Genomic DNA, 17,575 nt, shown 5'->3' on the forward strand with positions numbered 1-17,575 from the left:
TTGTGGGCACAACATTTAAAGATTATATCAAAGAAGGCCCTTTGTGTAATATAGTTGTTTTTGTTTGTTTGTTTGTTTTAATGCTGTTTTGACCGAGGTTTGAGGCTTTGGCTACTGACCAGCTAGTTCCTCTTCTTAAGAAGCTGATTAATTCCACACTCCAGCTTCTTTCCTAATCATGCTGTCAAACTCTGGGCCACTATGCAGCTGCTCTACTTGCCCTGGGTCTAGATACCAGATAACCAGGGCTCTTGTCCAAATGTCTGCGGTAAAATATTCAAATCAGTTAATCTATAGACCACCTGTGAAATCTAGCTTATAATACCCTCCTTGCCATACCTAAGCTTTCCCCTGTAAATCTAGCTTGCTTTTATTTTGTCCCCAAGATCATCCCATGTGACTCCTCCTGGTAGTCTTTAAAAAAAAAAAAAAAAATTGGCAAGTAACCAAGAGTTCCATCTTTCACCTGAGTTTCAAAGTTTTTCATCCTGCCGTCAAAAGCATCTTTATATCTTATGAAAACACTTTGATCTCTGACTTCTCTTTACTTTCTTGAGAATACTGGAACTGGCAGGAGAACAAAGGGGACATTGGTTGAAGTAGTGATTTCCCAGCTCTCTTCTTGAGGGATGAGGTTTGAACGTGGCTGTTTCTCAACCCAAGGGCATGCTCCTATAAGGTAGCCTTCTTGTATGGCTAGAAGTCTCACTGGGTTTTGTGCATCACTCATTTCCCCTGACTTTTATGCACAAGGTAGGTGTTTTCTTCCTGGTTCATCATACCTTGTTGGTTTCTTTTAACCCAGAAAGCAGTTTTGTAGAAATTTCTTTGATGATATTACACTTAATCATTTAATGATGGCTTTGAGAGTTTTATTTGTTTACTACGTGGATCCTGCCAGATAGATGTGAATCTCCGTCATGTTTGCTTGGATTATAATCTCCCAACAGGTCTCCCTCCTTCTGCAAGTTCTTTTCAACAGAGCAGATATACTGATCTTATTAAAAGCATGCCCTGTAACAAATTACTAATCTGCTGCCCAAAGCCTTCCAGTGGCTTTCAATTTTGCTTAAAGTAATAGATATATTTTTTAAAAATCCTCACATTAAATGGCCTCTATTATCCTTCTGGTATTATCTCCTACTGTTTCCTCTCCATTACTTCTCCCACTGTAAACAGACTGGCTTTCTTGCCAGAATGCTCACACAGTTGGCATCCCAGGAAATAACCTCAGATTGATTCCTTATTGTATAAGTCTCTTTAACTGTAGAAAGTTGAGAGTTAACTGTATAAATATGTAAGAAATAAAATCTATCAATTATTTTTTAAATAATCTGTGAATATATAGACTTTATTATTTGTCATGTTTGTTATGTTTAAGAAAATATAAACCATTGAAATCATAGTTTAAGCTTAGAATTCTACTTACAATATATAATTCTGTAACTTAATTATATTGTCCATTTTAAGTCAAATTTAATTTTTGATTAAATATATACATATATGTTAAGAAGCACCATATTAAAAAGTTTAATTTATATAATTTATAACAATTTTTATATATCTTTAAGAGTATTTGTATGTAATCAATTAAATAAGAAACATATTTGATAAGAAAACTAACTATATTAAATTTAAATGTGGTCAAAAGTACTTTAAGTTGTAAACCAATTCCATAACAGACCAAATACTAATACAAGAACTCTTAAAACTGGTAGTTAATATTTACTAGATTTATAAATACAGACTAGATTTATAAATACAGAAATATGGTTTGGAAGTTGAAATTTAGCCTTTGGAAAAATAACATTTTGGATATGCACCAAGAGTAAACTAATAATACAACATAAAAAACTTCTTGAAATTTTTTTATTTGTACATATTTTGGCTTTTACTTGAACTGTACAATTTAGAAGGAAAATTGCCTAACTTTAAACAAATCAGCGAAGCTAAAAGAGTCACAAGCTTCCTGATCTCATCAGAGAGCTGAGGTATTAGGTCAGCCAAATAACCCCAAATTTGTTGAAAGGCAGACACTTGCTTGCCAGGGGTAGGCACCAGATGGTAAGAAGAACTTTGCTAACATTTTGAACATTGCTAGAGATGAACTGTGGGCTCATATGAGAAAACAGAACCCATGGGGACCATAGACACAAGGAAAATTTACACTCACTCACAAGCTCTGTGCCAAGAAATTTACTAGGCAGGCAGCTAAAAGATCGAGAGAAGAGTAAGATAGGATAAAGCTTCTACACCGGTGCAGGCATGAGAGAGGCAGAATATACAGCAGGACAGGCACAGACACACTGGAATCATTCTCCTCATTTCCCTTGTTGAACAAAAGCCTTCAGCCATTGGATAAATGGTAGCAAACACGGTCAGTTTGTGGGCATAGGTGAAGACTCATTATTTCAGAAGGAAAGCATTACACACATACACAAACAAGCAAACAAATAAAGTAATAAGTAAATTGTGATCCTATTCTTTTTTCAGGTCATATGCCTTCAAATTTATTTGTCATGTTTGTCATGTTACGGTTCTGATGTTATCTCCTACCGTTCTGTAACTGAATATGCCTTTAAAAGTCCCTATTGCTAGAAGAGTAGCAGGATGGCTCAGGTGATCCCACCCCTGAGACCTAGTGACACAATGTCTGCCTAACACTAAGGCTGAACTATACCAATAGAACACATCCCAAGCCCTCCTTCATCAGCCTAGCCAACATCCAAGAGCAAGTTACACTAGTCTTCTTTTGGGAGAGCAAAATCATGGAAGGAGACCCTTTCTGAGGCACAGGTGAAAAGGTAATACTGAGAGGTTGGGTTGGAGCAAATGCTGATACAAACTCTTCAGTGAACCAGCTCTTACTCTCTGTATGAGACATGTTTGGTGCAATTTAAGCCCCGAGATTCACAGAGGGTAACTATAATGACAACAAAAACAAAGCATGGTGCAATTCATACTAAATCCACCCCACACATAAACAAGACGAAGAGATGTGACAATTTGCAGGCATAAATTCTATTTACCTCAGCCTCTAATTGCCAAGAAAATATGTCCAGATTTCCACCAAGAAATATATGATACACAGTAAAAGACAAAAAAGCAACACACTTTATGGAGATAAAGCAATTAAGAGAACCAGGCTGTAATATGGCATGAAACAGATAATTTAAATAAGTCTAAGAAATATAATAGAATTTCTAGGAAAAAAAATGTGGAAAACATGAGTGACCTGATAGAGAATTTCAGCAAAGAGATGGATATTCTGAAAGAGTTAAATGGTACTTCTTGAAAAAAAAAGTTTAATAACAGAGATGAAGATACTCTTAGATGCACACCTCAAATGACTCAACACAGACAAGGTAACTAAATCTACAAGTTTAGAATCTATAAGGAACTCAAACAGATCAGCCAGAAAAAAAAAATAATTCCATCAAAAAGTAGGCAAAGGGCATGAAGAGACAATGCTCAAAAGAAGATATACAAACGGCCAACAAATATATGAAAAATGATCAACATCATTAATTATCAGGGAAGTGCAAATTAAAACCACAGTGAGATACCACCTTACCCCTGTAAGAATAGCCATAATTAAAAAGTCAAAAAATAATAGATGTTGGCGTGGATGTGGTGAAAAGGCAACACTTTTCCACTCTTGGTGGGAATGTAAACCAGTACAACCACTATGGAAAATAGTATGGAGATTCCTTAAAGAGCTAAAAGTAGAACTACCATTTGATCTAGCAATCTCACTACTGGGTACCTACCCAGAGGAAAGGAAGCCATTATATGAAAAGGACATAGGCACATGCATGTTTTAGCAGCATAATTTGGAATTACAAAAATATGGAACCAGCCTAAATGCCCATCAACCAACAAGTGGATAAAGAAAATATGGTATATATACACAATAGAATATGACTTAGCAATGAAATAATGGCATTTGCAGTAACCTGGAGGTAGTTGGAGATGATTATTCTAATTGAGGTAACTCAGGAATGGAAAACCAAATGTCATACTCTCTCACTCATAAGTGGGAGCTAAGCTATGTGTACACAAAGACCTAAGAATAATATCATGGATTCTGGGGACTTGGGGGGAAGGGTGGGAAGGGAGCAAGGGATAAAAGACTATCCACTGGGTACAGTGTACACTGCTCAGGTGATGGGTGCACCAAAATCTCAGAAATTACCACTAAAGAACTTTTGCATGTAACCAAAAACCACCCGTTCCCCAAAAACTATTGAAATGAAAAATGAAAAAACAAACACAAAGAAAAAACTCACTGAATTGAAAAGAATAAAATACAAATTGACAACTACAGTTATAAAATTCCATATGCTTCACTCAGTCATAAATAGAATAAAAAGACAAAGGCTTAAAATGCCTAAATATCACAAGTGACCAACTTAACCTACATGACTTTTATAGAACACTCCATCCAACTACAGTAGACTACACTTTCTCTTCAAATAGCCATAGAAAAGCCATCAACATTGACATACGCTGGACACTAAAGCAAACAAATTTTACTCAGTTTGTAGACCATAACTGAATTAAAGTAGAAATTAATAACAAAAAGATATCTGAAGTATCCCTAAATATTTGAAAATTACCACTTGATTTATCAATACATCAGGTCTCTCTCTTTAAAGTCTTTTCCTCAATCATCCTTCTGTTTTCCTTGCAAAATATAAAAATGCACAAATGTCCTTTCTAAAGGGCAGTTAAAACCTACACACACACACACACACAAATCTACACATAAATGTATATACTTAAACAAAACAAAAAAATAGGTAACTCCTGTTTTCTATTTCACCTGTCTATCTACTTCTCTCTGACCAACCTTTAATTCAGTGCAATCTGATACTGCTCTCTTACCATTCCACAGGTAATGTCAAGTCCTAAAATGTAGCAGCATCCTCTGTGTAGTCTAAGTCAATGGACAAAATGTCAGTTCTTACCTTTTATGCCTTGCCCTTTTTGTGGCATTTTGCTTTATGGAAATCTTTTGAAACCTTTATATAAAAATGTTAACTCCTTTAACTTCATTAATTGCACTTGGTTTTCTACCTATCTTATCAGTTCCTCAGTTTTATTTATTTGCATAGGATTTTCTTCCCCTCGCAGCCTCTTACTATCTTCCTCGAAGTTAAAATCTTAACTCTTTTCTTTACTCAGACCACCTTTCTGATTTGTTTCTTGCATTCATAGAATTTCAGCTGTCATAGTGTGCAGATTAATCCAAAACCTATCTCTTATGCATTCCTGATTAGTGTATTAACTTTATCTATTATCACATATTAAATGTCTGTTATATATGAAGCTTTGTGCTAGGCAGAGGGAATAGAAAGTTTAATTAGAATATAGTTCTTTCTCTCAGTAAGCTTGTGGTTTACAGAGACAAGTTATTTTTAATGCAACAAAAATAATATGGTGGTCATATATGTGTATATATAATGCACAAAAGAGGCACAAAGATTTGATGAATTCTTTTAAGAAGAAGAGCAGTCAAGAATGATTTGAAAAAGTTGATGATAATGGACTTGAGTTCTAAATGATGAATATCTTTTGTTTCCTCGTGATCTAATTGGGTGAAAACTTTCTCTAACATGTATTCTTGCATCCATTCTTAACCCTTCTCAAATTATTATTCACAAGATATCAGACTGCTCTTTCAAAAATGCAATTCTGATTATATCACTCCCCAATTTAGAATTCTTCAATAATGTCTATTGCTTTATAAAAACATAACAGGAAGTAAAATGACCACATGGTTTACCCTAGAAATTTTTTTAATATTACATTATTCCTCTGCAACCTTCCTCCATTCAAAACTACTTTAATTGAAGGCATGCCGAAATGGGCAGACTCAAATGCCCTTCTCTGACTTCTTCATCTAACTCAACATGTCCTTCAAACCACAGCTTTAATGTAGGTTCTTCCAGAACTCTTCTATGACTCCCTAGGTAACGGCATCCTTATTTATGCCCTCCCTAGCTTAATGTCTTTTCTCTTGAGAGAGGTAATCTTATTGTAATTAAGCATTTTGGGTTATGATTTAATTTAGATTTATCTTTTCTTCCTCAATTCTAATTTTCACAAAGATGCGGTGATATGGTATGAATGTTGTATATGGATGAAGTGGGTGTTGTCAACATAAGTCACTTAATAAATGTTCAATAAATCAAGAAAATACAAATTATTGGCACTTTAAATTTGCCATTCCATGAGCCCTTTATATAAATTTTAGGTTAAATATTAACAAAACCAGACATTTTAAATAATAGTCTTCAAAATAAAATAATCTAATAATTATATGTAACATTAACATATTAGCATATACACAGGCCCATTCAGCAGTATTCTGTTCAATGACACAAAATAGAGGAGAAGCTTTCAAATATGAGAAGTTGACTATATTTAATTAAATCTTGTATCTGTTTTGTTAAAGAGAAAACACCTCAAGTGCAATCTAAGAAATAAAACAGAGAATATATCAATTTATTTGGAATTGATATACACATCAGAAAAGTTAATTTGCTTTTATCATGCTAGAATGCATAAATACATAAGTCATAAATTATTTTATTGATAGGAAAATAAAGAACTACTATGGTTTTCACATTAATTATATACGTACAGTTTACCAATATATAATAAAGCATCAGAGAATGAGAAAATAAGGTATCATTATGCAATAAAAGTCAAGGCATATTAATTAACAGTGGCTTTACTGATCATAAAAAATACAAAAAAGTGGAAATATAAATGTGAATTTACTTGTGTGTTTTAATTTACTGAAGTAATAATGATCCTGTGTCAAACGTGTGTACAGAAGACAATGGAGCATTCAGTGGAGGCAGAATAATCTTACAATAGGTTCGGGGTTTGGAATCATATTGCCTGTGTTAAACTACTAGCTCCATCACTTAATAGCTGTGTGACCTTGGTTAAATTACTGAAACCTCTCCTATTCCAGGTTCCTCATCTATAAAATGGAGATAATAAAAGAACCTATTTCATATGGTTCATTACCCCACCAAATGAGCTAACCAATGAGAGGAACTTAACAAAACTCCTAACACATGGTGAGTACTTAAATGTTAGCTATTATTAACATCACCTGTCTATCTAGTACTATCTGCAATAAAATGCATAAGATCCTCAATTAACCAAAGTTTATGTAATACAGTTGTCTTGATTTTTCACTCAATTGTTATGAACAGGCAATAAAAGAGAAGAAAATATATTATTTATCAGTATGCCTATACTAAATTTGAATCACTGAATGAAAATGTTTTCTAACCAATGGTGAATCCTTTAAATTATGTACTTAAAATATTTGCTTTCAAAAAAGATATTCAACTACAAACTCACAGTCGTTAAAATAGGAAATAGGTTGCTGAATGATTTTTTCCTGCCTTTTGTGCCTAAGTTCTAGAAACATATAATTTCTTCTAATTAGAGCTTTGCTAGTTTGGAAAACTTGCTTTATGCTAAAAGAACAGGATATTTTTAAAGTGAGATATTAACTATCTCAGGATTATTTTATTAAGACCCTTTGAGGGAAAAATTTGAAACAATAACAAGCAAACCAATAAAATAACAAAAATAAAATGAACTTTAGAATTAAAGAGGAAACAAAAAAGCATGTAAGAAGGTTATACCAGGTACTAACTAAAGTAGAAAACCACTAAAGAGTCTTTCATTGATTGGACCATTACATTTATTTCAATTTCTTCATTAAATAACCAGATAGTTCCATTAATGAGTCTAGATTTGGTCCCATTTGTGATAAATGGCTCATAATAATCAAATTCTCAAGACAGTGATGCACAGCAGAAAATCAATTTATTACTTTGTCATAAATTTTCTGGGAGAGTTAATGGGCACTTTATAATAAAATAGTAAGGTACATAATGTTAAAGCAAAAAGAGTATGCAAGCCGTTATATTTGTGGTAATTTGTTACAGAAGCAACCGGAAATTAACTTACAGGTTTTATTTCAAAGTCTTCCACAGGTGCATATTGCATAGAGTGAGATATTTCTCATAATAGTAATAATAATAACAATATAATAAATTATTGGGAAACTATACATTAAGCACTTTTGTGTGATTTTTCATCCTTTTAATAGTTCTATAAATTAAATGTTTTTAATCTCCATTTTACTGTTGAGGAAACTTTTGTTCAGAGCGGTTAAATAAATTTCCCAGGAATGTAGCAACAATTGACAGAGGCAAGATTTGAAATCAGGCATTTGATTACAGATCTGATAAACACATCTTTATTGGTTGGTTCTTACTATTAGTTTAAAAAAACAACAAAAATTCCCCCCAAATACCTCTCACTTAACCTATTAGAACAAACTTCTATTTATTATAAAAACAAAATGTCTAAGGGTCAGAGCCAATATACATCCTATAACTACTATTGTTTTTATTCTAAAACAAAATGATGCCAAGAGACTCCTCAAAAGTCTAATTACATCTTGATGTTCCAGGAAGTTTCTTTAAAGGCAGAAAACTATATTTATATAAATTAATCAACTATATCACATTAATTAATCATTGCATTCCATTCTTAAACTATGATATTCATTTATTCATTCAAGTTCTTTTTTTCATCACCTCACCAATTTATTGTTTTTTGTAGTCAGAACATTAAAAATCTATTTTAGCTAATGTGAGGTATGTGATACATTGTTATTAACTGTGGTCACAAGGCAGTACGATAGATAAGAAAAACATTCCCATGGTCTAACTGGAACTTTGTAGCCTTTGATCAACTGCTTCCCTTTCCTCATTCTTCCCTGGCCTTCCCTAGACTCTGCTAACCACTTTTTTACTCTGTTTGTGAGAGTGACTTTTTTAGATTGCACATACGAGTGAGTTCCTACAGTATTTGTCTTTCTGTGCCTGGCATAATTCACTTAGCAAAATGTCCTGCAGTTCAATTCCATTCATATTGTTGAAACTTACAGAGGTTTTTAAGACTGTAGAATATATTTAATTATATATATATTTATATATATATTTATATATTTATATATATTTATATATTTATATATTTATATATATTTATATATTTATATGCATAGATTCCACATTTTCTTTATCCATTTATTTGATGATGATTGCTGATGAACACTTAATGTTGCTTACATATCTTGGCTATAGTGAATAATGCTGAAATGAACATGAGAGTGCAGATATCTCCTCAACATACTGATTTCAATTCCTTTGCATATATAACCAAAAGTGGGATTACTGAATTATATGGCAATTCTGTTTTCTTTTTCTTTTCATTTTTTTTGAGAAATCTTCATAGTATTTTCCAAAATGGCTGTATTAATTTACATTTCTAGTAATGGCATACAAAAGTAATTTTTCTCCACATCCTTGCCAACACTTGCTATCATTTGTCTTTTTTATAATAGTTATGCTAACAGGCATAAGATGATATCTCATTGCAGTATTAATTTGAATTTCCCTGATGATTAGAGATGCTGAAAATTTTTTCATGTATCTGTTGACCATTTATGTCTCTTCTTTTGAGAAATGTTGGTTCAGATTCTTTGCCCATGTTTTAATTGAGTTAATTGTTTTCTTGCTATTGAGTTGCTTGTGTGGCTTATATACTGTGTTATCACAGTATGGTTATCAAACATGGTTTATAAATATTTCCTTCCAATTTGTAGGTTGTCTCTTCATTTTGGTAATTGTGTCGTTGGCTGTGCAGAAGCTTATTAGTTTGATCCAATCTTATTTGGTGCTTTTCTGTCTCTCTTTTTTTTTTTTTCTGCCTGTGCTTTTAGAGTTTTATCTAAGATATCATTACCCAGAATAATATCGTGGTGATTTTCTCTCTGTTTTCTTCTAGCAGCTTTAGAGTTTCACGTTTTAGGTTTAAGTCTTACATCCATTTTCAGTTCATTTATCAGTGTGAGATAAAAGTTGAATTTCATTCTTTTCCATGTGGATGGTCAGTTTTCCCAACTCCATTTATTGCAGAAACTATATTTTCTCTATTTTGTGTACTCAGAAGCTTTGGCAAAAATCATCATACTTGAATTTATTTCCTGGCTTTCTATCCTGTCAAATGTAATCTGAATGTTAAGTTTTCAGATCTCTAGGTACCAAGAATTTCATACGATTTATCAGAAAATTATAGCTCATAAATTCAACCTGACAAAAATATGTCGATAAAGTTTTTAACACCACATCATATTATATTTTTTATTATCAAATAACAGACTAGATTAGTATAGTCCTAATGTACATTAAAACATTTTATGGTTGTTCATTATTAATTTAAGTTAGACGAAATAACTGCAGAAAGAAATTATGTCAATAGCATTTCAGTTATGTCTAATTTTTCCCCTAGTAGAAATAAACTTGGTGGCTGAATTTTAGTTAAAAAATTATAAACATCCTAGAAATCAGAAACAATGAAAATATTCAATTTTACAAGTAAGAAAAAAGATTCAACATCTAAATGCTAAGGATCTATACTTTAATTTCATGTCATACATCAAGCAATGTATTTTCTAAAATTCTAAACCCTTATTTAATAAATTTGTATAATATAAATAACAATACAAAATTAAGCAAGATATAAAAATAGCTGCCCTTAAATTTCTTAGAAATAATAGGTGCATTTTCTTAATCCAGTCTATCATTGTTGGACATTTGGGTTGGTTCCAAGTCTTTGCTATTGTGAATAGTGCCACAATAAACATACGTGTGCATGTGTCTTTATAGCAGCATGATTTATAGTCCTTTGGGTATATACCCAGTAATGGGATGGCTGGGTCAAATGGTATTTCTAGTTCTAGATCCCTGAGGAATCGCCACACTGACTTCCACAATGGTTGAACTAGTTTACATTCCCACCAACAGTGTAAAAGTGTTCCTATTTCTCCACATCCTCTCCAACACCTGTTGTTTCCTGACTTTTTAATGATCGCCGTTCTAACTGGTGTGAGATGGTATCTCATTGTGGTTTTGATTTGCATTTCTCTGATGGCCAGTGATGATGAGCATTTCTTCATGTGTTTTTTGGCTGAATAAATGTCTTCTTTGGAGAAGTGTCTGTTCATATCCTTTGCCCACTTTTTGATGGGGTTGTTTGCTTTTTTCTTGTAAATTTGTTTGAGTTCATTGTAGATTCTGGATATTAGCCCTTTGTCAGATGAGTAAGTTGCAAAAATTTTCTCCCATTCTGTAGGTTGCCTGTTCACTCTGATGGTAGTTTCTTTTGCTGTGCAGAAGCTCTTTAGTTTAATTAGATCCCATTTGTCAATTTTGGCTTTTGTTGCCATTGCTTTTGGTGTTTTAGACATGAAGTCCTTGCCCATGTCTATATCCTGAAATGGTATTGCCTAGGTTTTCTTCTAGGGATTTTATGGTTTTAGGTCTAACATGTAAGTCTTTAAATCCATCTTGAATTAATTTTTGTATAAGGTGTATGGAAGGGTTCCAGTTTTAGCTTTCTACATATGGCTAGCCAGTTTTCCCAGCACCATTTATTAAATAGGGAATCCTTTGCCCATTGCTTGTTTTTGTCAGGTTGTCAAAGATCAGATGGTTGTAGATATGCGGCATTATTTCTGAGGGCTCTGTTCTGTTCCATTGATCTATATCTCTATTTTGGTACCAGTACCATGCTGTTTTGGTTACTGTAGCCTTGTAGTATAGTTTGAAGTCAGGTAGCATGATTCCTCCAGCTTTGTTCTTTTGGCTTAGGATTGACTTGGCGATGAGGGCTCTTTTTTGCTTCCATATGAACTTTAAAGTAGTTTTTTCCAATTCTGTGAAGAAAGTCATTGGTAGCTTGATGGGGATGGCATTGAATCTATAAATTACCTTGGGCAGTATGACCATTTTCATGATATTGATTCTTCCTAACCATGAGCATGGAATGTTCTTCCATTTGTTTGTATCCTCTTTTATTTCATCGAGCAGTGGTTTGTAGTTCTCCTTGAAGAGGTCCTTCACATCCCTTGTAAGTTGGATTCCTAGGTATTTTATTCTCTTTGAAGCAATTGTGAATGGGAGTTCACTCATGATTTGGCTCTCTGTTTGTCTGTTATTGGTGTATAAGAATGCTTGTGATTTTTGCACATTGATTTTGTATCCTGGGATTTTCCTGAAGTTGCTTATCATCTTAAGGAGATTTTGGGCTGAGACAATGGGGTTTTCTAGATATACAATCATGTCTTCTGCAAACAGGGACAATTTGGCATGGAATACTATGCAGCCATAAAAATGATGAATTCATGTCCTTTGTAGGGACAAGGATGAAACTGGAAACCATCATTCTCAGCAAACTATCGCAAGGACAAGAAACCTAACACCGCATGTTCTCACTCATAGGAGGGAATTGAACAATGAGAACACATGGACACAGGAAGGGGAACATCACGCTCCGGGGACTGTTGTGGGGTGGGGGGAGGGGAGAGGGATAGCATTTGGAGATATACCTAATGCTAAATGACGAGTTAATGGGTGCAGCACACCAACATGGCACATGTATACATATGTAACAAACCTGCACATTGTGCACATGTACCCTAAAACTTAAAGCATAATTTAAAAAAGAAAAAAAAGTATAATAATAAAATAAAATAAAAAAGAAATACCTGAAAGAAAAGAAAAAAAAAGAAATAATAGGTGCATTTTAAAAATATGTTAACCAGAAAAACAATAAAAGATAAAATATCAAGAAAACACAGGCATCTATTCTTATCAACAAGAGGACACAGGGGAATCTGTTAAAATATAAAATGCCAGCAGCTAATACATTCAAAGAAAATGAGCTCTCTCCAGATAGCCTGAAGGGTATTCATTTATAATATTTGATATTGAAATCACATTTGAGAGGAAGAAATTATTACCTCCTGACATAAATCAAAAGACTTTAAAGACCTTAACTATTTCTGGAACTAATGTCTACTCACCCTAAGACCAAATGCTGCTATCACAATACAAACTCCCTGTTCTTGGATCCATACTGTTGATCTTGAATGTCACAGGCAGAGAATTATATGATTCAGTTCAAAGTGATCAACAACCTCCACTGACAAAGTAAGTGAATACTGCCAGTTTTTTTCAGGAATACCATATTGGCATATGTAGTCACATTGTGGAGCAAGAGGCCGGAAGCCTGCTACATCTCAGTATATCAGTGTTTCATTAATAGGTCAGAAATTTGATGACACGTGTACAGCATGATATATGGGAGAATACAATGTACAACTAAAATTATTGTAGAAATAATTTATTGAATTGACTAGAGTCTATCTCAAGAACTCGTTAATCAATATAAAACTAAAAAGACAGAAAAAGAAGAATTTTTTTCTTTCTTTCTTTCTTTTGAGATGGAATCTCGCTCTGTCACCAGACTGGAGTGCAGTGGTGCGACCTCGGCTCACTGCAACCTCTGCCTCTTGGGTCCAAGCGATTCTCCTGCCTCAGCCTCCTGAGTAGCTGGGACTACAGGTGACTGCTACCACATCCAGCTATTTTTTCTATTTTTAGTAGAGACAGGGTTTCACCATGTTGGCCAGGCTGGTCTCAAACTCCTGACCTCAGGTGATCTGCCTGCCTCAGCCTCACAAACTGCTGAGATTACAGGCATGAAACACCATGCCTGGCCAGATAATTTTCTTTTAAGATATGAGAGGCTTATACTGTTGGTGGAACTGTAAACTAGTTCAACCATTGTGGAAGTCAGTGTGGTGATTCCTCAGGGATCTAGAACTAGAAATACCATTTGACCCAGCCATCCCATTACTGGGTATATACCCAAAGGACTATAAATCATGCTGCTATAAAAACACATGCACACATATGTTTATTGCAGCACTATTCACAATAGCAAAGACTTGGAACCAACCCAAATGTCCAACAATGATAGACTGGATTAAGAAAATGTGGCACATATACACCATGGAATACTATGCAGCCATAAAAAATGATGAGTTCATGTCCTTTGTAGGGACATGGATGAAACTGGAAATCATCATTCTCAGTAAACTGTCGCAAGGACAAAAAACCAAACACCGCATGTTCTCACTCATAGGTGGGAATTGAACAATGAGAACACGTGGACACAGGAAGGGGAACATCACACACTGGGGCCTGTTGTGGGGTGGGGGGAGAGGAGGGATAGCATTAGGTGATATACCTAATGCTAAATGACGAGTTAATGGTTGCAGCACACCTACATGGCACATGTATACATATGTAACTAACCTGCACATTGTGCACATGTACCCTAAAACTTAAAGTATAATAAAAAAAAAGATATGAGAGTCAAATATTGCCTTAACTTGTTTCTGTGTTACTACACTAAATATTTTACATTCACAAGGGATTGTTTTTAAAAGCTTTGTTATATGGAAAATATCAAGTTATTTCAGGAATTTTTAACAAATGAGTCTTCAAGATAATAAAGGATGCATATCTATATTTAATTAAAGTATCACCTTTTCCTTATGAAAACTTAGGGCACTTATCTCTATTACTTCCTCTCTCTGATAGCTTGATTGGGACCAATTTCTTGACCTTCAGGGAACAGAGTCCTAAATACATTCCCATTATATCTTATGCTATCTGGTTAATCAAAGATTTATTTTAGGCATTCTTAAACATTATGCAATATGCTTTAAAAACTTTATGATGAAATGAAAAGTATTACAGAATCTATGTGAACTCATTCTCATTTAAATAGACAATCATGGAAGAGATCACATTGCTCACAACGAAGAATATATAAAAAGCAAATCCCAATATTAGCGAGCATTTACTGAATAATTTCCACGTCTCCCTTGACAAACAAGCAACCAAAAACGGTACACATTAAGTTGTCTTAGAAAATGTTATTGGATTTAGGAAGTATTCAATTAATAATATTGTGATGTTGTGATCACTATATTTACAGTACACTGTTTTTTGACTACCTTTGATTATAAAAAGTCCAGATGAGATAAATATTCCAAAACTTTTTGGACAACTCTATATACTTGCAATAGTTTTATTTTTGTAACAAAATATAGGCTTCCCTTTAACATTTTTAGGGATTACTGAGCTCTTGAGTAATTATATTTTTTATTTTACTAAATTATTTCAACATTTTTCTTTTAGATTAGACATTTTGTCAAATCCAGAGTCTGTAGAAAAGGCTAACAAGATTTTTATATAAAAGAAGTTTTAGTGAACATTATATTATATTGCTTGAGGTAAAATATAGTGCTTGTATTTGTTCACTAAATATTAAATGAAAATATTTAAAAAACATTTTATAGTGTATGTTCTTCTTCATGTTTTCAACACTACACACATGCAATACACAGGTCATTTAGCCTGTGTGAAAGATAGGCTTGAGAAATAGATAATCTCTAACTCGATAGTAGTAGTACAGATTCTATGACTCTTAAAAGAGGATGGATGTTAAATGAAAAGGTGCTTATACTGTTGAAAGGTATGTCTGGTTTTGATATTCTTGGAAGTCCTGAAAATGTAAATAAAGCAAATGAAGTGATATTAAACTAACTTTGATGTTGTTACACTATTACACACACATAAAAATAACATGGACACAACTTTGTTTTAATAAATATTTTAATTTTCATCTGAATTGTTAAAGAGGATCTAAGAATTTCTCATGTTTTTAACAAGTAAACTAACAAATCTAAAGCTCTGTGAAATTAGAATGCAAAAAACTGATTTATACGATACTTTATTTTATTCAGCAAAGGGTACATGTAATCGTGAAATGAATCTTTTGCTGAATAGTTGCAAGTTAAGCATCAAATATAGTGCAAAGAGACATGGAGAGTTTAGTAAACAATAACTTTCTTTTTCCAATTGACGATCTACTTAGGGAGCTAATAAAACATGGTAGTTTAAGCATAGATTTTGGATTTAAACCACCTGGTTTCAAGTCTTAGCTCCACCAAATTTACTAGCATTAAACTTAAAGTTAGTAAATCTCTATATACATGTATGTCTTCATTATAGGTAGTGACAATAATAGTACTACCTAATGAGGTTGTTGCAAGAACTAAATAACACAACGTTGCTTCTGTTTCTCAGTCAGTGCTCATTAGACCTTTATTTGGTAGCAGTTATGGTAGGCGATTTTTGCGGGGATAAAAGCAGTAAGCATTTTGTAATTGTTATAGCTCACAACTTCTTCCCACGAGGGTAACAATTCTACCTTTTTATATTTCTGACCCTGTCTTAAAATGACTATTTGCAGAGCTATTAGGGAGCCTCATAATCAGATTTTTTAACAGGTTACTTCCATTTTCACATTGTAACCTTTCAAGTATAGTTGTGTGGAAGTATGATTTCCTTACCTAGAACTCATCAGCTCACATTTTACTAAAAGCCAAGAAGGAAGAAAGAAGTTAATTTTATCGTTGATATTATCCCTCCATACTGCTTTATAAAAGTTTCTTACCTTTTAGATATATATTTTTGGAATCCCTTGGAAACTCTCCACCCAAAGTTATTAGACGGGCCATTTTTACCCCCAGTCAGCATTCTGAGATGTACAATTCTGTAGTAGATTATTACCCAAGAGGAAAGTTACATAAGTCAATGAGAGGGTGATAAATTTGAACTCTATAACTGTTTTGAGAAATATAGGTTACAGCCACAAAGAATGCAAAGCAATGTCAAGGATTTAGATTTCTGGATAATAGTTCAAAGACAACTTTGTCAGAAAGTAATTAATGTCTATTAATTCTAAGATACACGGTCACAATTATATAATAATAAATGAAAAGGCTAGAAAACTAAGATTAAATTCCATGATCTGTCATGGAGTTTAATACGTAATACTTTTAATATTTTTCATCTTTCTTTATATTTACTTGGTTAGACCAAAATTTGCAGTAATAGTGGAATTACAAACTTGATTTTAATACTGCTAGTGTTCACAGCTACTGTAGTAGCAAGGCTGCTGATATTTAAAGACACTATGGAGATGCAAAAGGAGAGTAGGCTATGTTAAAATGTTATAAAATCCCTCCATTCAGCAGTTTAGCACTTTTTCTTGAAAAAACACTCCTCAGACTCTAAGACTGCTTAATTTCCATAGTTCTGAATAAATTGATATTGGCCATTTTGTCAGTATTTTTGTTGCATTTATGGAGAATCAGATTTATGGAGGCCCTCTCTCTGCCATTTCAGAAGTCTTTCTCCTTATAGTTACAGTCTTTGGTGCAACAACAAATAACAAAACGCACTCTTTACATTGTATTCCTTTTCTATTTAAAATTCGACATGTATTCTCTTGGTGGTCTATCAGATTTTCCAGAGTCTTAAAAAAATCACAGAATAAATTTAAGACATTGGTTATATTTTATAGTTGATCATGTAAAACATTAAATGCTTTTTGTGAGATAGATGTGTAAATACTGGCATACATTTTTAAAAGACAATTTATAATAAAAATATATTTCAGGCTTAGAAATGGATAATTCCAAGTGCAAAATAATACAAAATCCTATGTAATACTGAATGCATATAAGTTGAGTGGGTATAGGACAAAA

Source organism: Pan troglodytes, chromosome 1, assembly GCF_028858775.2.
Source record: "Pan troglodytes isolate AG18354 chromosome 1, NHGRI_mPanTro3-v2.0_pri, whole genome shotgun sequence".
NCBI lineage: Eukaryota > Metazoa > Chordata > Mammalia > Primates > Hominidae > Pan > Pan troglodytes.